Below are 25,426 nucleotides of genomic sequence, written 5' to 3'. Positions count from 1 at the left end.
TTTCAATCATACACGGTTAAATCGGCCTAACTAAATCATGCATGCAGTGCTGACTAAATCATGCATGCAGTGCTGACTAAATCATGCATGCAGTAAAACTATCTCGTTATATATAGTCCTAGTTGCAGGTTCTAGTTCCACGCCCATCCCAAAATTTTGTGCTCATACACAAGCACAATCCTACTCAAATCTGATACAAGTTTTTGTTCATACACATCACATCTTTCAATGGATATCGGCCATGCCAACATCGGAGACATACACTTACAATGGACTGAAGAGGATAATCTATGCTTGGTAAGTCATTTGTTTAATTATTAGTAGTTACTATATCATGAAAAGCTTCGCTTAACAACATTTTATGAATTGAGTAGGTAAATGCTTGGTTAAATGTTCCCACCGATTTTGTTATTGGCAATGAAAACGCTGCACGGTATTACTAGAATCAAGTCGCTGAAGAATATAATGCAAATACCGCCGATAATGGAAGAAGACAACCAATCCAAATCAAACGCCGTCGGGGTAGGATGAGCTCGAAAATTCTGCTAATCGATGGCATGTGGCCCAGGGTCGACAATGCATCCGTAGCTACTAGACAATATAACCAGGACTTGGTTTCCAAATCTCTGGAGATGTATAGGTTAGAACAAAATCAATCATTCAAATTTCTCAAGATGTGGATGTCCATGCGCAACAATCCCTAGTGGAATGCAATGTACTGTGAAGTCAAAAAGCCATGATTTAATCCTCTCTCTATATAGTTCTCGTTATGGCTTGTCTTTTTTTGGCGCACGATACCTCACTGGGAGCCACGTACGGTTTCCGCTCTATGAAGCGAGGCATGCCTAATTAAGCTTGCTGCTCCCGTGCGAGCATGGAAGAAGCATTTTTCATTGTCTGAAGGTGCAATGTGAAATCAAAACCTACAACTTTCGTGCACCAACGATTTTTGAAAGATACTACATAAAACATACAAAACAAAAGTGGGAGTAACCACAAACGATTGTCCTATATATATACTTCTTAATTTTTAACTATTGGATCAAGCCACATACATAACCCACATGCATGCATTGTATATCAGACCGAATAAAAAGTAGAATCGTTATACATCAGTCAACCATGTCACAATATAGATCGTCGGATTCCACTATTTGGATATTGACCACCTGCTTACATACCCCCACCCACCCCCAACGTACCACCGTCTAATTAAGCTTGTTGGTCCTTTGTCCTTTGTTAGTATGGAAGGAACCGCATGTCATTTTCTCAATATGATTGGTATACTCTTGTTCGCTCATCAGCGGAGCTTTTGGGCATTTAAATCTGTTTTTTTTTTCTTTCGCAAAGTCCAATCCCTACGTTAGAATCAGTTTTACCTGCTGAAATAGAATCTAACTAGCGGGTGCACCCGCGCATTTGCGCGGCTAGGTATTTGTTATTTACTTTTATGTATATAGACAACCATTTTTTGAAATCTGATAATTAGTTTTCCGCGTTGTGAAACCAAAGGATACCATAAAATGTTGAGTAGTTGCATGGCACAAAATTTTGGTTCCACCATCATGTGCCTTAGATTATGTTACGATAATTGCAAAATTGAAATTTAAATATGATATTTTCAAAAGAAAACCCGGATTATAGCTAACAATTTAATATTGTCACAATGTATGCATTGAGGGCTACGTACATTGTTTTTTGGCCTCTTTGCTGTTCTCTAGGCTTCTTTAGTCATGAATCTATGATACTCGCCAAGAGTGTCATGTTTTCTCAGTAATCGTCACTATGTAACAATTGTAGCTGTAATCTCACGTCACTTGCTTTTCTTCTGCCTTCAATCAGTATAGCAAACCCGATTTTACGATATTACTTTGGTTGAATCTCTAAACCCCAACTACTATGTCATTGAAGTAGGTGTGCATGACTATAGTTTGGGTATACTGCTGGTGAGGTGGAGTTCTTCTTCTTCAAAAGAACCTGACTGATCGATATTATATTATGCATCCCACTGCGAAGTCGATAATTTTATAAAACATATGATTTTATGCGCATATTTATTGCTCCATTATGTGTAAACAACCATTACTGAGCAGCAGGCCTTAGCCTTTTTGTCTTCGAGTATTTTCTGGTTTTCTGCTTGGATGCTTGGGAACCTTTGATTCGATCGAGTGTTGCCGAGTATTTCTTGCCTTATAACCATACTTTAGTTGGACACCGACCCTCCTTAATCCTCAAGTTTTTTTCATATTTCTTGCATGGTTCCTCTCCTACCATCATGTCCAATTCGTCAAGCATGTCGCAAACAAATAGCTTTACCCGATTAAGCCTCTCCGTGAAAATAAAATCTATTAAGGGGATGAAATAGTACTTCTATAAATTCATAGAAAGGTTAATAGTGCCAAATGGATTATTTGCAAGTGTACATATTCATGCTTCAAACATGTAATTCTGTTAGAAAAGAATATTTCTTATGCCTGAAAAAAAAGAATGCTCTAGAACAACCCGTGATCATGTAAATTAAGGCACACAAAAGACAAACGATGTACATGACCAAAAAAATCAAAATCAAATTCTCCTGTCAGTAGGTACATGGACCAAACCTGCATGACGGAGTACCTTTGCCAGTGTCTGGTGACACAGGTTGTACGTAGCCGTCGCCGCCATCCAGTGGGTACTCGCCACAGCTTATAGGCATGGTCGGGCCTCCACAGTCAATCATGAATTACGTGCTCAGGTCCACAGCCTAGACGGGAGCGATATATAATCAGACTTTAGTTTTTTTTTCTACCATGAAATGCTACTTAAGTACTTATGCTGATGACCATGATCAGAATAACTCACGGGTGCAGCAATGAAGAACAAAACCGCAGTTAACAACGATGCAAGGCATCCAAGACAAACAATGTTGGCAAAGTAGACAGCTGGTGTGTAGTTCAGAGTATTGACTTGGATCTAAGAATGATAAATTCAGTTTTTTCTGGAACCACACTTAAACATGAAGATGCTTTAGTTGTGCATCTCCATGTAACTATATTATTTTGGAGATATAAGAACACATGTATATATGGAATATTCCTTTTCTGATGCCAGTGAAGTCTCAAACGGTCACAAATGTTAGGGAAACCATGGCAATACGACAGTCAAATACTCAAATTGCAAAAACCAATATTTCAGTTAATCGATCAGTTTGCTATTCATTAGTCATGCAAATACCACTTAAGGACCAAAATCGCCGAATTACAAACCTGAAAGGTGGAAGCACTAACTCAGCTTCTAGTCAAGTGGTCACCATTTTCTAATCTTCTACTGAAGATCACATAAGCACCGGACAACATAAGCATCAGAAAACAGAACTGTTAGTATATATTGAACTCTCTTGTGTAGATAACTGACATTTCTCTAGTCTTTTCTCATATTAACTGATGGAAATCTAAAGCACACGACAGAGCAATATCAAGCCTACCTTTGCAGGCGTCTGCTGGTGGCATTAATGCTGCCGGCATATATATGTATACCAAAGAACTCTTGGAGCGGCCAGTATTCACCATCGTCTCCTGGCATGAGCCTTTTACAGGTACTTTACCTCGCCGGGACAATGCGCTCATGAGCTTCTTTTGAAACCAATCTGGAAGTTTCAATGTCCTTAAAGTACATTCCTAGTTAGTGTTCTTGTTTTCATGCATCCTCTGAAAGCTCTGTCCAACTTCAAATCTAAGCACATTAATCCGTAATCCAGCTATCCCGATGATGAATCAAATAGTTCTAGCATTTGGTACTTCAGTGAAATACTATCATCCAAATAAGACTACACGGAATTAAGGTACGTATGTATAGGATGATCAAAGCTTAGACCGTATGGAGGAGAGAGATGCATCGGGAGCTGGAGCACGGCAGACATCCCGTGTCATAGTCGTCGGGAGTGACACCCATGGACCATGGTGGTGTTGCCACTGGAGGAGGTGGTAGCGTGCGAGGGCGCGTGTGAGGCTCAGGCTGGAGAGACGTACCCGATTGATATGCAGAAGGCAGCCGCACATATAGAAGATCTGAAGCTGGTGGCCCGTTCTTAGCGTCCATGAAGGCCAGAAGACTACTGCCCGCGACGGAGTAGAGCTGCAGCTTGTGCCGCCTCCCGTTCTTGTCCAACCCATCCACGTCTCCATGAATCCAGTCATCGAGATCGCCTCAGTCGTTGATGATCTACCATACATGGACCTCTGGTGCTGAAGATTATCTGCCTGGTCTGGTTGGCCGCGTTGTCACCGTTTAGCAGGGTGTTGAGGCACCGCCCCACGTAGTGCTCCTTTGTGCGGTATTTGATGGTTACCACCACCTCATCCTGCTTCTTCGAGATCTTCACCGGCATCGCTCGCACCGCAGCCGGCGGCTCGATGGTTGTAAAGCACAGCCAATTGGAAACCCTAGCCGCCGGGCTCCTTTACAACGTAACAATTGGACTCTCATCTTTAAGGGAATTGGACTCTCTTTCTTAATGCTTATAGCATATATTTCACGTACTGCACAATGCTAATCAATCTTCTGCTAGAAAACACGTGACAATTGGAGTACTTTTTGTAGGGAATTAGACTTTTTCAATGCTTATACCCTATATGTCACGTGGTGGACAATGCTAATCAATCTGATATGCTAATCAATCTCTACCGTTGAAACATCTTTTTAGCTATAGAGTTAATCTTCGCCGTTCGATTTCTATCGTTTTAAGTATATAATATAATAGATAGATAGATAGACAGATAGATAGATAGATAGATAGATAGATAGATTGTGCTTGTTTACGGGCTAAACTTGCAAAAGTTGAATTAACTAATAGAGAAATTAAATTAATTTTACAAAAGGCAGTTAATAAATCTAGAAAGAATTGGTCTACGAAACTAGATGATCCAGTCTGGGCATATAGAACTGCTTATAAAAATCCTAGGAGAATGTCCCCTTTTAAAATGGTTTATGGAAAAGCATGCCATTTACCAATTGAGCTAGAACATAAATCCTACTGGGCAATTAAATAACTTAACTATGATTTCAAACTTGTTGGAAAAAAGAGGTTATTTAATATGAGTTCTCTTGATGAGTGGAGAACAGAAGCTTATCAAAATGCTAAATTGTTCAAAGAAAAAGATAAAATATTGCATGATAAAAGGAATTAGAAAGGCATTTCAACATTTTTGTTAAAGTTCTTTTGTACAAGTCTCATTTTAGACATTTTGCAGTTAAACTTCTTTCCAGGTGGGAAGGTCCATATATCATCGAAAAAGTTCACCATTCCAGAGCTATCAAGATCAATAATGCCGAAGGTGGATAATGGGCAAAAATTAAAATATTATACTCTAGGTAATCCCATTAACATAGATTCAGACCTTATTCAAGTAATTATACCAGAAGAATGCATAGAAGAAACTATCCATGAAGCTTCGAGAACCCCGTAAAAGAAATAGGTACGTGGTACGTTAAGTAGACTGACTTTCAAAATTCATAAAATAATAATATATCTGTCAGTTTCGGAATATTTAATAATTTTTAGGAAAAAGAAGAAGCCTAGGGTGCACCAGGGGCCCACACACCCTGGTGTCTCCCCCTAGGGTGCGCGGTGTGGCTGTGTGGGGACCTCGTACACCTTCCCAACTCCGTCTCTTTCCTATCCGCTTGTTTTGCACAGAAAAAATTCCAATAAATTCCGCCCGGATGTTTTAATATACGTATCTCAAGTTTTCCTCCTGTTTTTGTTTCGACCTTGTTTCTGCCAGGGTTTCCGGAGATAGATCACTATATCTTCGCCAAACTCCCAAAGGATTAGTTCTTTGAGAAGGTGATCAACCCTTATCTCCCTGGGGTTATGATGCATCCCAAAACCTTGGAGTATAGGGATGGGGTGTTGCACATCAAAGATCTTGGAGGGCCCAAGAAGGAGGGAGAAGAAAAGGCTAGGCTCAGGGATGTGGAGCAAGAACTCTTCAAGTGCCAGAGGATGGTGGAGCGTGGACTAGATGCGAACCACACCATGAGCACGGAATTGCTCCGTGAACAAAAGTGGGAGAGTGCCAAGACGTGGGAGGCAATTGATTGCCTCCACGTGAAAGTAGGAAACCTCCAACCTCAAATTTATGATCTGCATAATCAAAACTATGAGTATGAAACCAAGTTCAAGATGATGGGTTTGGCTGCAAATTTCAAGATCCCGGAGACCACCTTATCTTTTCTTGATGGATAACATATGACTTGGAAGAAGGATAACAAGCTTGTTTTGTCACCACCACCATCACCAAAGAAGGAAACTTGAGTACTTCGGTATGGGCACCACCCTTGGCTTTTTCCAAGCTTGGGGGAGGTGCCCTAGTATCATATCACAACCTTTATCATCATTATTATCTATTATTGTGGTTTTGTAAAAGTTGTAGTATGAAATAGATTGCAATGTGTCCTATTGCTCCTTCGTGTTTTCGTTGAATACCTTTGTGAGTGTATCTATAATAAAGAATAGCATGAGTATCCTGTTTTCGTTTTCTTTATTGTGTGTCCTAGCATTGCAATTCAATTTCATATGCTGATCTAATAGGAAGTAGCATCTTCACATTGGGTTTAGGAAGTAGAATCTATTGCAATTTAACAAACACAACATTGATCATTTGAACAATTCATGAAAGATTAGTACAAGGAAGAGAAATTCCACGTACAAATATACTATGTTGGACATATTTTGTGATTGCGAACCCTCAATGAATATTTTCACACTTCATCAAATAGTTGATTTTGGACAAGAAAGACCATGTAATGAGTTATGTTTATCTATATTTGCATAGAAGTTATATTGTCATTGATGGCCGACATAGGAATTCCGCTGCCTATGAACAGTTGGATCTTCCAAAATGTTTTTGAGCTGGCCTCTGTACCCCTTACCACAAATTCGTCCAGATTTCCATCCAGTTCAACAGGGCTCCGGTGTATCACAGATTGCCGGAGATTCCTCCATCGGAATACGAGAAATTTTACAGGGTTGTTGTAGACTCAGTTTTGCACAATTCCACCAAAGCAATCGTCAAAGCAACGTTCGAGGAGACGGGGACGGCGAACGCAAATCCGCTGTCCAAAAAAATCTGCACAGTCGCCCGAGGGCAATGTTGACGTCGAGCCCCTGAGCTTCATGGATGATTTAACCATGATCTTGATGGAGATCGGAGTTGAAGTTGACGAGAGCGCCTGTCCAATCTTGACGATCCGACGCGGCGTGCAATCCTCGGTCAAGCTGAGGTGACCAGTCGAGCCGGCCAGGAAGGTGCCGATGTCGATGATGAAGCTTGGTTCCGACGCGTAGATCCACTGGAGCCGATCTGAATTCCCATCGCACCACAGCGACTGCCAACAGGGACCTATATGAGCCACCAATGTCAGTGCTAAATCCGGCATATCTTGAGGTTGGGGTTCTAAGCTATACGTCTTGGAGTGATGGTAACATGGACATGGGATTTTAACTAGGTTCGGGCTCTCTAGAGAGATATACCCTACGTCCTGCTCTTGATTGTATTGGTATGTGTGATAGTACAAAGTACATGTATCTACCACGAGATTGTTGATGTAACTTGTAATGTAATCATCTATTGACTGGTATGGCCTATGTTTATATAATGTACCGAAGGCTTGGGATAACAGGAGTCCTCGTCTTGTACGCTAAGCTTTATGAAGTTTTCCTTGTATACATAATGGGCTGCCCGAAGAAGACAATTAGTGAACCACCATGGGGTCCTCGGCCCGACCCACCTGATCGGGAGACGACGTGGTGAGTACCGCCTAGTTCAGGACACCGTCAGAAAGGTTCCATGTTTGGTCCCCACCACATGCACAAAATTTGAGAATTTTCACTATTTGAATACAGATATCCACTTTTCGCTGCTGGGCCTGCCCAGTTTACGTTTTATACAAGGTCCCATGAAACTAAACCACACCATGGTTGTTGCACGGGCAATGACTGCCAGACGGGTTTAGCTCCCCCTTAGGCCATAATCTTGGTCCATAAATGGACGAGGGCAAGCAAAACAAGTATTGGACATGTTTTTGTAAAGATTTAGTCCATTTAACAAGCGGTATTCAGAAGAAGAAAAATCTTGAGCTAAGAGGCAGTGGACCGGGATGGCCCTGCCAAAGCTCTGTCATTGTAGCTACCTTGCAATCTAATGGGGGAACGGTGGTGTCTCGACTTGACGCTTGCACCATTGACGGAATGTCTTGCGGTTGAGGATATGGGGAAGGTAGCTAGAGCGATAACAAAGTTTATATAGAGAGTAAGGAATCACAATGTGCTCTATATATGTATATGAAATCGAAAAGAAAAGTATAACATGTGAACAATGGTGAGTATAAAATTAACCAGTACGCGAAAAAGGTAGTGCTAATTTAGAAGGATATACAAGTGCTGCGCCGCATCCAAAGTTGTTATGCAACGACATATGTATACATTTTAGGATGTAAAACGAACTAAAAATCAAAAAAGGATGTAAAACCAGCCAACGAAGGAAGAGCATCTACATGTACACGCTGGCGTTAGAAACTGATTCAACGAGAGCTGATTCCTGCTAGCCCATTTTTGGCACCTCGTTAAACCTTCCACCGGCCCGAGCGCAGCCGCGTCGCCGGAACAGGATCAGGAGAACCTACAAATATCTGTCCATTCCCCATCGACCCATCACCCCTTCCTCGCTCCTCTCTTGCTAGCTTCTCTTCTAAGGCCAGTCATCCATCGCCTCTTCTCCGGCCGGCCGGTGCAAGAGCAACCAAATAACCAGAGCAACAATGGCGGCGATGACGGTGCGCGAGGTGCTGTACATGTACAGTGTCGCACGGCAGGCATATGACCGGTTCTTGTCCGTGTGCGGAAGCCCGGAGAAAGCCCAGAACGCAGTGGCGCTGCTGGTGTGGCTGGACCAGGGCACCATCTCCGCCATACACCACGTCCCAGCCATGGCGCCCGACGCCGTCGCCATCGTCGCAGAAGAGGCAAACGCCGTCCTCGAGTGCCTCCGCCAACAGGAGCCCGTGCTCCCGCCCATCCCGCTCATCTCTGCGCTCTGCATGCAAGGCGGTGTCCGCATCGAGCCGGGCTTCTTCGCCTTCCACAAGGACCTCGTCGTCCGCAGCGTCGCCCACTTCCTCGACGGTACCGGCAAGTTCGTATTCGACGACCGCCTGCACGCCCTGCTCCGGAGGTCCGAGACTGGGCTGATTGTCAACCCGCCGGAGCTCATGGCGCCCTACACCTCCCAGCCTGTGGCCGTGCCTGAGGACTGCCGCTCCATGTTCATCACCTTCTCCAAGGGAAATGCCCTCCACCGCGAGGAGATCTTCGACTACTTTAGGGAGTAAGTGTGCACTGAGATGACATACACTACTCGATCTATTGATTAAGTTTATTTATACACATGGATCAACTAGGATCTGCATGCATGATCCATGATGATTGGAACTGGATCATGTCTCATGGTTTTCATGCATGGGTGCAGGAAGTGGGGTGACTGTGTGGTGAGGGTGCTGATGAAGAAGACCAAGGGAGGCCACATGCCCATGTATGGCCGGATCATCTTCAAGAGAGAGGCGATCATGAAGCTCGTGCTCAACGGCGAGAGGCTCATCAAGATCTCCATCGGACAACGTGAGATTTGGCTCCGCAAGTACGTCCCCAGGCCAACCAACGCTGCCGCCTGATCCATGATTCCATCCATCATCGTCTCGTCTATGCTTGTCTATGCTCAAGTGCTAGCTAGCCAGATCTGCCATTTCAAAATGGATTTTGTATTGAAATTAAGGGGAAGAAACTAGAAGGATTGCTTGAGATTTGAAGGAAAAGTTTTTTACATCTTAATTAATTTGGTAGTAAAGTAACAATTCGACCACATCATCATCTAGCTCGGCATACTTCGCATCTCCTCCAAAAATCTTGGCACAAAAATGTTCTTTGTTTCGGTTTTTTAACTACACATGTCAGACCAAACAAAAATCTCAACCGCTACATAACGGTCACCATGTCGCAACGTAGATCCTTCCGCCTCCTGCCCCGTTCTGTTTTTCGGAGATGAGCACCTACATTCGCTATCCACCAAACGCCCCCCCCCTCCTATGTTCTCCCCGTCCATCTCAACTTTGCTTTAACCCTCTGTCTATATATTTATTATTATTTCTTTCTTTTTCTCGGCGCGTGACACCTCATAGAGAGCCACGTACCATTACCACTCCATGGAGAGAAACATGCCTAATTATATGCTTGATGCTCAATTGTGGCATGGAAGAAACCACTGACATTTTTTGAATATCCTTTCATTTCTTCCCAAATCGTTGGTGCACGGAAGTTGTAGGCTTTGATTTCATAGTGCATATATACGCGCAGCCTTGATTTTACTTCTTATTTTTTATTGTTGTGTTAAGCCAAATAAGGACATACCCCACATGTATTGTCTTATTTCTATACTAGCATGTGCTTTGTCTTACGCTCTATACTCGCATACACCTTTTCCCAAACGTTGCGCTCAATTTGTTTTTGACCCTGATAAGTGCCACGCGTATGGAACGAACACATGGCAACTCCGATCGTTTTTTATGGTGAGTTTAGTGACGGGAGGATGTCAACTTTAGTTGTCAAGCATGGCAACTTCTTTTCGGATGGCAAGTTTCTTTTTTTCTGGGGGGTTTGTTTTTTCTTTTCGAATGCAACTTCAGTTATAAAAAACATCAAGACCGGAGTCCTTCGTGCCACACGTGTGGCACTTATCATTTGGGCTTGTTTTTACAATGTCGTTTAGTTATTTGTTCTCGAGGCAACTTAAGAGAAATAAATAGTTGCATGATACTGAACAAAGAGCTTAGTGCTCCTTACATTTGATGGTATTATTGTCTTACTGGAGAAACCATGCGAGATCATTGCCTAGCTTTCCAGCTTGGTATCCTAGGAATTGATAGAAAAACAAATAATCATGACGATGTCCAAGGCAATGATCATGTATATAGGCATCACATTCAAGATTAGTAGACTGAAATGATTCTGCATTTACTCTTATTACTCCACACATTGACCCCTATCCAGCATGCATCTAGTGTATTACGTTCATGGAAAAATGGAGTAATGTGATAATCCACAAATATAGGGGATCGTTTGTAGCCTTCTTCGATAAATAAGAGTGTCGAACCCAATGAGGAGCTAAAGGTAGAGCAAATATTCCCTCAAGTTCTATCGACCACCGATACAACTCTACACACACTTGACGTTTGCTTTAACGGAAACAAGTATGAAACTATCAGCGTGCTCCCGTGCTTCCGATGAGCCTCGTCACCTCTTGTTGAGGCGCTGCCGCTGTGACAAAGATGGATCGGCCGGGTATAACAGGGGATTTGTATATGTATAAGTACGTTCGGGTCAAGTTTATTAGGTTTGATCACGTTGGGATATGCATTGCCGATCTTGAATTGAAAAGGGATTCCAACATGGTGAGTCAGAAAAAAAAGATTCCAACGTGTTCTTCCTTGGCTAATGGGTATAGAAAAAAATGTTCTTTTGAATCCCACCCATTAATGTTTGTAGTTGATACAAAATCAACGGATATAAACAGATGACTTATGAAGAACTGTGAAAGGCTCCGTCCTTTAATATTAGGTATAGATCTAATCTTCGCATGACATGCTCGAGAGTCAAATTTGTGTCATTGACAATGATAGGTGGTGAACCCACTAGATTTCCCTTAGCATTAAAATCATCCAAAGATGGACACATCAAGAAAGTCCCACCGGTAATCGTATCAAGGACGAATATATACCAAGTGGTAATGCCCACATAAAAACTATGAAGAAGAACGATGTTAGATTGCTTATGAATAGATCTATTATAAGCGTCGCAAAATTCTATACCAAACATCTTTTAGATTCGCCCCTCCCCTTTGTTTAATATTAAGAACCTCATTCTCGTGAGTACACACAATAGAGGAAGAGCTAGACATAATGACAAAGCAAGCAAGAACACACACAGAAACAAATCTGACGATAAAAAGGCGATGGAAAAAGAGGGCCAATAAAACGGCAATTTTTGTGAAGTGGGGGAGATGAAAATGAGAGGCAAATGGTAAATAATTTAAATTACAAGGATATTATATTTTTTATTAGGAACCTGATAGATGTTGATGATGTCTCCTCGGCAACAACACCAAAAATTCCTTTTGATGTGGCTTGAGATGATGTATCACAGCTACGGTAGGTATTTCCCTCACTTATAAAATCAAGGTATCAACCCAGTAGGAGAGCCAAGGAACACTATGTAAACGGTACCTGCACACAGAGAACAAATACTTGCAACCCGATGCATGAGAGGGGTTGTCAATCCCTCCTCGGGCAAAAGATAGATTGGTTTGTATGTTTTTGGACAAATAGATCTCGCAATGTATTTTTGGGTTTTTAGGATAATAGATCTGAAAACAAAAGCGAATAAAAATAGAACTCAAAGCAAATATGATAAAGAATAGACCCGGGAGCCGTAGATTTCACTAGTGGCTTCTGTCAAAAAATAGCACACGGTGGGTAAACGAATTACTGTTGGGCAATTGATAGAACCTCAAATAATTATGACGATATCCAAGTAATGATCAATATATAGGCATCACATCCAAAATTAGTAGACCGACTCCTACCTGCATCTACTACTATTACTCCACACATCGACCACTATCCAGCATGCATCTAGTGTATTAAGTTCATGAAGAAACAGAGTAATGCAATAAGAACGATGACATGATGTAGACAAGATCTATTCATGTAAGAATATACCCCATCTTGATAACCTTAATAGCAACGATCAATACATGTCTTTTTGCCCCTTCTGTCACTGGGAAAGAACACCGCACGATTGAACCCATCACAAAGCACCTCTTCCCATGGCAAGAAAAATCGATCTAGTCGGCCTAACTAAACAAAGATTCAAATAAGAAATACGAGGCTATAAATAAGCATGCATATAAGAAATCAAAACTCAAATAACTTCCATGGACAAATAGATCTGATCATAAACTCAAAGTTCATCGGATCCCAAGAAATACACCGCAAAAAAGTTACATCAAATAGATCTCTAAGAGACCATTGTATTGAGAATCAAAAGAGAGAGAGGGAGAGAGAGAGAGAGAGAGAAGGAGAGAGAGAGAGAGAGAGGAAGCCATCTAGCTACTGCCTACGGACCCATAGGTCGACAATGAACTACTCACGCATCATCGGAGAGGCACCAATGACGATGATGAACCCCTCTGTGATGGTGTCTAGATTGGATCTCGTGGTTCTGTAACTTGCGGCGGCTGGAATTGTGTTTTGTCGACTCCCCTAGGGTTTATGGAATATCTGGGTATTTATAGGGCCAAGAGGCAGTGCGGGAGGCCACCGAGGCGGGCACAACCCACCAGGGCACGCCTGGGCCGCCAGGCGTGCCCAAGTGGGTTGTGCCCCCCTCGGGGCACCCCTCTGGTACTTCTTTGGCCCAAGTTGTGTCTTCTGGTGCAGAAAAAAACACCAAAAATATTCGCTGCGTTTGGACTCCTTTGGTATTGATTTTCTACGAAGTAAAAAACAGCAACTGGCACTGGGCGCTGTGTCAATAGGTTAGTCCCAAAAAATCATATAAAGTTGCTATGAAATGATTGTAAAACATCCAATAATGATAATATAACAGCATGGAATAATCAGAAAATATAGATACGTTGGAGAAGTATCAATGTCATTTACCTATTGATCTAGAACATTAATCTTATTGGGAAATTATATGATTTCAAAATTGCCGGAAAAAAGAAGTTGTTTCATATGAATTCTCTGGATGAGTGGAGAACAAAAGCTTATGAAACTGCAAGTTTTTCGTAGAAAAAGATAAAAGATGGCATGATAAAAGGATTTAGAAATGGTATTTTAACATTGTTGTTAAAGTTCTTATGTACAAGTCTCATTTCAGACATTTTGCAGGCAAACTTCTTTCCAGGTGGGAAGGTCCACATATCATCGAAGAAGGTTTCCATTCCGGAGCTATCAAGATCAATAACGCCAATGGAGATAAACCGAAGGTAGTTAATGTGCAAATATTAAAAAAGTTATACTGTAGGTAATTCCATTAGTTATTCAAGTAATTAGACCGGAAGAATGCATAGAACAAACTATACGTGATGCCACCAGAACCATGTAAAAGGAATAGGTACGTGGTATGATAAGTAGACTAACTTTAAAAATTCATAAAATAATAATATATCTGTCAGTTTTGGAATATTTAACAATCTTTGGGAAAAAGAAGGAGCCTAGGGTGCACCAGGGGCCCACAAGCCCAAGTGGCTACCCCCATAGGGCACGCCATGTGGCCGTGTGGGGCCCTCATACACCTTCCCGGCTCCTTCTCTTTCCTGGATGCTTGTTTTGCACAGAAAAAAAATCTTTAAATTCACCCGGAAGTTTTGATATATGTTTCACAAGTTTTCGTCCCATTTTTGTTTTGAACTTGTTTCTGCCAGGGTTTTGATACGTCTCCGTCATATCTACTTTTACAAACACTTTTGCGCTTGCTTTGGACTCTAACTTGTATGATTTGAATGGAACTAACCCGGACTGACGCTGTTTTCAGCAGAATTGCCATGGTGTTGTTTTATTTGCAGAAAACAAATATTCTCGGAATGACCTGAAACTCCACGGAACATCTTAGAAAAAATAATAAAAAATCCTCGCGAAAGATGAAGACCAGGGGGCCCACATCCTGTTCACGAGAGTGCCCATCCAGGGCGCGCCCTCTACCTCGTGGGCCCCCTGGATGCCCTCCGACGCCAACTCCAACTCTATATATTTGCTTCTGGAGAGAAAAAAATAAGGGAGAAGAAATCATCGCGTTATATGTTATGGAGCCGCCGCCAAGCCCTAAAACCTCTCGGGAGGGCTGATCTGGAGTCCGTTCGGGGCTTCGGAGAGGGGGATTCATCGCCGTCGTCATCATCAACCATCCGCCATCACCAATTTCATGATGCTCACCGCCGTGCGTGAGTAATTCTGTCGTAGGCTTGCTGGACGGTGATGGGTTGGATGAGATTTATCATGTAATCGAGTTAGTTTTGTTAGGGTTTGATCCCTAGTATCCACTATGTTCTGAGATTGATGTTGCTATGATTTTGCTATGCTTAATGCTTGTCACTAGGGCCCGAGTGCCATGATTTCAGATCTGAACCTATTAGGTTTTCATGAATATATGTGAGTTGTTGATCCTATCTTGCAAGTCTACAATCACCTACTATGTGTTATGATCTGGCAACCCCGAATTGACAATAATCAGGACCACTCCCGGTGATGACCATAGTTTGAGGAGTTCATGTATTCACTATGTGCTAATGCTTTGTTCCGGTTCTCTATTAAAAGGAGGCCTTAATATCCCTTAGTTTCCAATAGGACCCCGCTGCCACGGGAGGGTAGGACAAAAGATGCCATGCAAGTTCTTTTCCATAAGCATGTATGACTATATGGGGAATACATGCCTACATTACATTGATGAATTGGAGCTAGTTCTGTGTCACCCTATGTTATGACTGTTACATGATGAACCGCATCCGGCATAATTATCCATCACTGATCCGGTGCCTACGAGTTTTCCATACACTGGTTCTCGCTTATTTACTTTCCCACTGCTACTGTTACAATCACTACAAAATACAAAAAACATTACTTTTGCTGTCTTTACTTTTGTTGCCGCTACCACCACTATCATATTACTTTGCTACTAAACACTTTGCTGCAGATACTAAGTTTCCAGGTGTGGTTGAATTGACAAATCAGCTGCTAATACTTGAGAATATTCTTTGGCTCCCCTTGTGTCGAATCAATAAATTTGGGTTGAATACTCTACCCTCGAAAGCTGTTGCGATCCCCTATACTTGTGGGTTATCAAGACCAATTTCTGGCGCCGTTGCCGGGGAGCATAGCTCTATTCTTTGAGTCACTTGGGATTTATATCTACTGGAGACTATGAAGAACTTGAGAGATCCAAAAACCAAGATATATCCCTCAACTACGAGGGGAGGTAAGGAACTGCCATCTAGCTCTGCACTTGATTCACCTTCTGTTATGAGTAAGCTAGCGACACCTAAACCTGCTTTTGCTATTCGTTCCGATATGTCGCATGTTATTGATGATGCCACTTCTGCTATGCATGTTACTTATGATGAAACTGCTTCTATGCCTGATACTACTGTGCCCCTTGGTGAATTTCTTGATGAACAAATTGCTAGGGCTAGAGAAAAAGAAATTATTGAATCTGAATACGATGATGCATGATAGTGATGATGAAAATATGCCTGTTATCCCCGAGGGTTATCTTTTTGATATGGAATCTTCTGCCGCTATTTTAGCTTGCAGGGATAGATATGATCTTAAGAGGTTATTAGTTAAATGGAACAAAGAATCACTTAGAGATAAAATGAAACCTGACCCTTACTTCACCTATATGTGTTCCTGATAAGGATTATGAATTCTCTGTTGATCCTGATATAATTACTTTGGTTGAATCTGATCCATTTTATGGCTATGAATCTGAAACTGTTGTGGCACATCTTACTAAGTTAAATGATATAGCTGCCCTGTTCACTAATGATGAGAGATCACGTTACTTTTATATACTCAAAATATTTCCGTTCTCATTAAAGGGTGATGCTAAGATATGGTTTAATTCTCTTGATCTTGGTTGTGTGTGTAGTCCCCAGGATATGATTTATTACTTCTCCGCTAAATATTTCCCTGCTCATAAGAAACAAGCTGCTTTGAGGGAAATATACAACTTCGTGCAAATTAAAGAAGAGAGTCTCCCACAAGCTTGGGGGAGGCTTCTCATGTTACTTAATGCTTTGCCTGATCATCCTCTTAAGAAACCTGAAATACTTGATATATTTTATAATGGACTAACCGATGCTTCCAGATATTACCTGGATAGTTGTGCTGGTTCTCTTTTCAGGGAAAGAACACCGGATGAAGCTGAAATTCTATTGAATAATATGTTGACAGATGAAAATAATTGGGCACCTCCTGAGCCAGCTCCTGCTCCAAATACTGAGCCTATTCTTAAACCAACTCTGAAGAAGAGAGGTGTTCTATTCCTCAGTCCCGAAGATATGCAAGAGGCAAAGAAATCTATGAAAGAGAAAGGTATTAAAGCTGAAGACGTTAAGAATTTACCTCCTATTGAAGAAATACATGGCCTTAATATACCGCCTGTTGAATAAACATATGATCTCAATTCTTTATTTACTGAAGAACCTCCTGATTCCGATATCCCGACACAGGTAGTAAAGGTAAATTCTCTCTATAGATATGATAAAGCTGAAGTCCCGCCTACTAAAATTGCTAGTCAGTGTTTGGATGAGTTTGATAACTTTATGTTTAAGCAAGATGACTTCAATGCTTATTTTGGTACACAATTAAAAGAAAATTCTTATATGATTAGACGCTTGGGTGATTATACGGCTAAAATTAAAGGTGAACTTAAACTTGTTAGCAAACATGCTTCTATGGTTACCACTCAAGTAGAACAAGTACTTAAGGCTCAAAAAGAAGTGCTTGATGAAATGAATAGTAAGAAAAATGATTATCTTGTTAGAGTGGCTATTAGAACTGGTAGAATGACTCAGGAACCTTTGTATCCTGAAGGCCACCCAAAGAGGATCGAGCAAGATTCTCAAAGAAATAATATTGATGTTCCTAGTTCTTCTAAAAAGAAGAAAAAGAAAAATGATAGAACTGTGCAAACTTCTAGTGAACCTATTGCTGAACCACATGATAATCCAAATGATATTTCTATGTCTGATGCTGAAACATAATCTGGTAATGAACATGAACCTAATGAAAATATTAATAATGATGTTCATGATGATGCTCAACCTAGTAATGATAATGATGTAGAAATTGAACCTGTTGTTGATCTTGAGAACCCACAATCAAAGAATCAACGTTATGATAAAATAGACTTTATTGCTAGGAAACATGGTAAAGAAAGGGAACCTTGGGTTCAGAAACCCATGCCTTTTCCTCCGAAACCATCCAAGAAAAAGGATGATGAGGATTTTAAGCGCTTTGCTGAAATGATTAGGCCTATCTTTTTGCGTATGCGATTAACTGATGTGCTCAAAACAAATCCTTATGATAAATATATGAAGGATATCATTACTAATAAAAGAAAGATACCGGAAGCTGAAATTTCCACCATGCTTGCTAATTATACTTTTAAGGGTGGAATACCAAAGAAACTTGGAGATCCCGGAGTACCTACTATACCTTGCTCCATTAAAATAAATTATATTAAAACTGCTTTATGTGATCTTGGAGCCGGTGTTAGTATTATGCCTCTCTCTTTATATCGTAGACATGACTTGAATAAGCTGACACCTACTGAAATATCTTTGCAAATGGCTGATAAATCAACTGCTATACCTGTCGGTATCTGTGAGGATGTGCCTGTTGTGGTTGCAAACGTTACTATTTGAACGGACTTTGTTATCCTTGATATTCCCGAGGATGATAGTATGCCTATTATTCTTGGAAGACCTTTTCTTAATACTGCAGGGGCTGTTATTGATTGCAACAAAGGCAATGCCACTTTTCATGTTAATGGTAATGAGCACACGGTACACTTTCCAAGGACACAACCTCAAGTTCATAGTATCAACTCCATTGGAAAAATTCCATCGATTATAATTGGAGGTTTTGAATTTCCTCTTCCTACTATCAAAAAGAAATATGATATACTTATTATTGGGGATGTGCATATCCCCATTGAGGTAACTTAGTGTTATTCAAAATTTCTCCGGTTTCATGATTATCGGAATGAGTTTGTTAACAAGACTTGATCAACCTTGTTAGTGGATTCTTTTTGATGAGCATGAGATGGATGAAACTAGAAGCACAACCTTCTGTACCTTCTCTTTATTTTCTATTAATTAGTAGAAATAAAGTAAAAATAGTATTTTTCTGTTTGTTTCCTGACTTATCCGTGCAATATAAAAATATCTCGAAAATAAAAGTCCTCAGAATGACATGCCAATTTAATATGATTTTTTTGGGAATATTTGAGGATTTACTATGCAAAAATTACCGTGGGAGGAGCTGCCACCTGGCCACGAGGGTGGTGGGCGCGCCCCCCTCTAGGGCGTGCCCCCCTGCCTCGTGGGTCCACGGTGGCCCTCATCCAGTTATCCCAGCACCCATCTTCTTCCTCTGTCTCACACAAACCCGAAAAACCAACTCAAGCATGAGTTCCAACCACTTTTGCTGTGATTTTCGATCTCCTTGCTCAAAGCACCTCTCGCAAAACTGCTTGGGGAGATTGTTCCTTGGTATGTGACTCCTCCATTGGTCCAATTAGTTTTTGTTCTAGTGCTTTATTCTTTGTAAATTTGTGCTGCATAGGTGACCATGTTCTTGAGCTTGCATGTCAAATTTATAAGGCTCCAAGTAGTTCTAATGCTTGATATAGGCTCTAGGCACTTGTAGGAGTAGTTGCTATCAGTTTTATTGAAGTTGGTTCACTTTTGTTTGAAGTTACTAAAAATTTCAGAATTTTTCAGAGAAAAACAATTTGCTTAGGAAGATGTTCCAAGGTGGTTCCTCTAAGAAGTAAGGTCCCAGGATTGCTATGCGCGATGCTGACGAGGATCCACCAAGAGACACTCCAGTACGGCCTTACGAATGGCCGTCGGAAAATTTTATGGACCGTGCGGGAATTAAAGAAGAATTCAAAGCATATTTGCACAATGCCGGTCTTCAGGATTTTGAGGCTAACAAATGCCCCCAGTATCATGATCTCACAAGTTCATTTGTGAGGAGGTTTGAGTATTCATCTTCGCGTAATTCTCCTTCAGTCATGTTTGATCTCTATGACAAATCGTATACCATGGACTTCGAGGATTTCACTTCTGCTTGCCAACTTCCATCATGGGGTAGTGTTAGGGATCCCCCTAAATCTGAATTTAGAAACTTTCTTGCTAGTATAACTGTGGGGGAATCTAGAGATATAACACAGGCAACCATAGGGAGCATTCACTTTCCTGCTATACATTGTTTTGCTCTCTTCATCGGTAGATTCATAAATGCTAACGATGAAGCATGTCACATGTGTGTCCCTGATCTTAGCATTCTTAGGAGTGCTGTGTTAGGAGACCAATCTTATCATATGGGAGCCATTGTAGCTCGTAGGTTGCATCATAATAGACATAATGGAGATTTCTTTGGAGGAATTTATGCAACCCTCTTAGCTCATTTTCTTGAGATAGACATTCGTGAGGGTGATACGGAGTTGCCTCCTGCATATTTAGATTATGACTCTATGGCTTCGCACCAGTTTGTCGAGAGGCCTGAATCACCTCTCTTATATCGTTTAATTTTTGATAAACGACGTGTTTTCCGTATTACTCTCCCTGCTCCTGCCTTATTTGATTCACAGACAAAAAGAAGATATGTTATTACCAGAGAGGAGGCAGAAGAGTATGAGAGAAGAGCGGAGGCAGCTCGACTCCACGCTGCAGCTCAGCGGCTGATAACCGCTGCACATCAGTATGATCCCAACTATTCTTCGTCGCAGTACGACCCCAGATAAACCTATGGGTATCCGCCAGGCTATCCCTAGCAATAGACCAACTTAGGCCAAAAGCCTAAGCTTGGGGGAGTACGTATTTCTCACCGACATTACATTCATGTTCACACACACTCATTGCTAGATGTCGGTGCTCATACTTTTTCACTGTATTATCCATGCTAATTTATTTTCTTTTTCCTACTTTCTTCTTGTGTGTTTGTTAAACCTTAAGAAAATCAAAAAAAATAGTAGTAGTTTATTTTTCTGCTGTAGTAGTAATAATTAAAAATACAACCCAAAAATATTTCCCGTTCTTCTTTTGCTTCTTAGGAGCTTTCCCGTGTAAATAGTTTTATTTCTTTTCTTTTCTTTGGGGGTCAGTAGGACAAGACCATAATTAAATTGTTGAAGTGGCTCTTATATGCATTATTGTTGATTTAACCCAGAGCCCATATTGCCTTGTCTTCTCCTGTTTATTGAATGCTCGCAGATTCCAGTTTAGTCCAATGCACGTACACTCTTATTATTATTCACACCGTTCGGTCGTGCAAGTGAAAGGAAATTATGATGATATATGATGGACTGACTAAGATGAGAAAAGCTGGTATGAACTCGACCTCTTTTGTTTTTGTAAATATGATGAGTCCCTCGTTCTTGATTCAGCTTAATATGAATAAATATGTTTGCAATGACAATTAGAGATCGTAGTTGCTTGTGCCATGCTTGATTAGCTATGAGTTATAATGATTTACCTTGTGAGCCAACATGCTATTACGATGATTATGATGTGGTACGATGGGGTGGTATCCTCCTTTGAATGATTTAAGTGACTTGACTTGGCACATGTTCACGCATGTAGTTGAAACAAATCAACATAGCCTTCACGATATTTATGTTCATGGTGGATTATATCCTACTCATGCTTGCATCCAATGTTTATTAATTTTAATGCATGTACATGGCTGTTGTCGCTCTCTAGTTGGTCGCTTCCCAGTCTTTTGCTAGCCTTCACTTGTACTAAGCAGGAATACTGCTTGTGCATCCAATCCCTTAAACCCCAAAGTTATTCCAGATGAGTCCACTATACCTTCCTATATGCGGTATCTACCTGCCGTTCCAAGTAAATTTGTATGTGCCAAACTCTAAACCTTCAAATAAACATTCTGTTTTGTATGCTCGAACAACTATGTATCAACCAAGGATGTCCTTATCTTCCGTGTTAGGTGGGTTATTCTAAAGAGGAGTGGACTCCGCTCCTCACTCACGAGAAAATGGCTGGTCACCGGGATGCCCAGTCCCATGCTTTATGCAAACTAAATCAAAATTAATTGCAAACAAAACTCCCACTGGGACCTGATGTATGTTGGAGGCACTCGTTGTTTCGAGCAAGCCATGGATTGATGCTTGTTGGTGGAGGGGGAGTATAAACTTTACCATTCTGTTTGGGAACCGCCTATAATGTGTTTAGCATGGAAGATATTGCCATCTCTTAGTTGCTACGTTGACAATGAAAGTATACCGCTCAAAATACAATTTATCTCTATTTCAAAACCGAGCTCTGACACCTCTACAAATCCCTGCTTCCCTCTGCAAAGGGCCTATCCATTTACTTTTATGTTGAGTCATCACCCTCTTATTAAAAAGCACTAGCTGGAGAGCACAGCTGTCATTTGCATTCATCACTATTAATCTATGTTGGGTGTGACTATGATTGGATCTTTTTTACCATGAATTACAATGTCTAGTCAGTCCTTGATCTTTAAAGGTTCTCTGCATTTATGTTTTGCGGTCTCATAAAGGGCTAGCGAGATACCATCTTGTTATATCATATTATGATTGTTTTGAGAAAGTGTTGTCATCCGAGATTTATTATTATGGCTTGCTAGTTGATTATGCTATTGATATGAGTAATTATGAGACCTGAGAATTATTGCAAATGCGGTTAGTTATGATCTATGATGAAAACTTGAATGCTGGCTTGACATAGTTACAACAACAAGAGCAAACAGAGATTGTAAAAGTTTTTCTTTCTTTCTTTCAGTTTGTCAACTGAATTGCTTGAGGACAAGCAAGGGTTTAAGCTTGGGGGAGTTGATACGTCTCCGTCGTATCTACTTTTCCAAACACTTTTCCCTTGTTTTGGACTCTAACTTGTATGATTTGAATGGAACTAACCCGGACTGACGATGTTTTCAGCAGAATTGTCATGGTGTTGTTTTATGTGCAGAAAACAAATATTCTCGGAATGACCTAAAACTCCACAGAACATCTTAGAAATAATAATAAAAAAATCCTCGCCAAAGATGAAGACCAGGGGCCCACACCCTGTTCATGAGGGTGGGGGGCGCCCCCCCTAGGGCACGCCCCCTCCCTCGTGGGCCCCCTGGATGCCCTCCGACACCAACTCCAACTCTATATGTTTTCTTTCGGAGAGAAAAAAATAAGGGAGAAGAAATCATCGCGTTTTACAATACGGAGTCACTGCCAAGCCCTAAAACCTCTCGGGAGGGCTGATCTGGAGTCCGTTTGGGGCTCCGGAGAGGGGGATTCGTCGCCGTCGTCATCATCAACCATCCTCCATCACCAATTTCATGATGCTCACCGCCATGCGTGAGTAATTCCATCGTAGGCTTGCTGGACGGTGATGGGTTGGATGAGATTTATCATGTAATCGAGTTAGTTTTGTTAGGGTTTGATCCCTAGTATCCACTATGTTCTGAGATTGATGTTGCTATGACTTTGCTATGCTTAATGCTTGTCACTAGGGCCCGAGTGCCATGATTTCAGATCTGAACCTATTATGTTTTCATGAATATATGTGAGTTCTTGATCCTATCTTGCAAGTCTATAGTCACCTACCGTGTGTTATGATCCGGCAACCCCGAAGTGACAATAATCAGGACCACTCCCGGTGATGACCATAGTTTGAGGAGTTCATGTATTCACTATGTGCTAATGCTATGTTCCGGTTCTCTATTAAAAGGAGGCCTTAATATCGCTTAGTTTCCAATAGGACCCCGCGGCCACGGGAGGGTAGGACAAAAGATGTCATGCAAGTTCTTTTCCATAAGCACGTATGACTATATGCGGAATACATGCCTACATTACATTGATGAATTGGAGCTAGTTGTGTGTCACCCTATGTTATGACTGTTACATGATGAACCGCATCCGATATAATTATCCATCACTGATCCGGTGCCTACGAGTTCTCCATATACTGGTTCTCGCTTATTTACTTTCCCGCTGCTACTGTTACAATCACAACAAAATACCAAAAGCATTACTTTTGCTGTCTTTACTTTTGTTGCCGCTACCACCACTATCATATTACTTTGCTACTAAACACTTTGCTGCAGATACTAAGTTTCCAGCTGTGGTTGAATTGACAACTCAACTGCTAATACTTGAGAATATTCTTTGGCTTCCCTTGTGTCGAATCAATAAATATGGGTTGAATACTCTACCCTCGAAAGCTGTTGCGATCCCCTATACTTGTCGGTTATCAGGTTTCAAGGGCTAGACTGCTATGTCGTCATCAAGCTCCTCCAAGGATTAGTTCTTTGAAAGGTCATGAACCCTTATCCCCTAGGGTTATGATGCATCCGAAAACCTTGGAGCATAGGGATGTGGTGTTGCACATCGAGGATCTTGAAAGGCCCAAGAAGAAGGGAGACAAGAAGGCTAGGCTCAGGGACGTGCACTACTAGGAAAAGGGCTATAGATGGAAATGACACTAATGGCGCACCAGACATGTGGTGCGCCATTACTATATACTAATGGCGCACCATCTGTTGGTGCGCCATTAGTGTGGAAGACACTAATGGCGCACCAGGCACGCGGTGCGCCACTAGTAACAAAATGTTTTTTTTCATTTTTTTAAACATACTAATGGCGTATCAGGGCAGAGTGTGCCATTAGTAGTTAGAACTACTAATGGCGCACCAGCCGTAGAGTGCGCCACTACTGTATTTTTTTAATTTTTTGCAAAACTACTAATGGCGCACCGTTGCATAGTGCGCCATTACTAGTTTAAACTAGTAATGGGCACTTTTTTTTTACTTTTTGATATCATGAATATTTTTAAATTTCATGGGCACTTTTTGAATTCATGAATATTTTTTCAAATTTGATGATATTTTTTCATATTCCATATGAAAAAATATTGAATATTCATGAGGACACCGATCTCGATCCCCCTCCCTCTCGATAGCTATCCCCCTCGCCAGATCCCCCTCGCCGCCGAGCACCCCCCTCCCCCGCACCCTCCCCCCGCTCCACCACCGCCGCCGACCCCCCGCACCCTCCCCCGCTCCACCGCCGCCGCCAATGATATTTTCAAATAACAAATTTGATGATATTTAAAAAAAATTATTACTATTTTTATAAAAAAATGTTACTGTTTCATATTCATATTCATTTTCTAAAAAATAATTATAAAAAATTGTAGCCTACAATTGTTGTTAAACAACAATTATTACTGTTTTTATAAAAAAAATATTACTATTTCATATTCATATTCATTTGTTAAAAAATAATAATAATAAATATACTAATGGCGCACCGGCCTGGTGGTGCGCCATTCCTATCTAAAAAAAGATTTCTAATGACGCACCGGCGATGGGTGCACCATTGCTATCTATAAAAAAGATTTCTAATGGTGCACCGACGGGTGGTGCGCCATTAGTAAGCTTCCCCCTATAGCTAAGTCCTCCCTCTCCCTCGCCAGACATCCCCTTTCGTCCCTCTCTCCCTCACCAGACCCACGACGCCGCCGCCCCGACCCCCGCCGGACTCCACGCCCACCGCCCACGTGCCCCCGCG

This window comes from Triticum dicoccoides, chromosome 3A, assembly GCF_002162155.2.
Source record: "Triticum dicoccoides isolate Atlit2015 ecotype Zavitan chromosome 3A, WEW_v2.0, whole genome shotgun sequence".
NCBI lineage: Eukaryota > Viridiplantae > Streptophyta > Magnoliopsida > Poales > Poaceae > Triticum > Triticum dicoccoides.
This window is presented reverse-complemented; position numbering follows the sequence as displayed.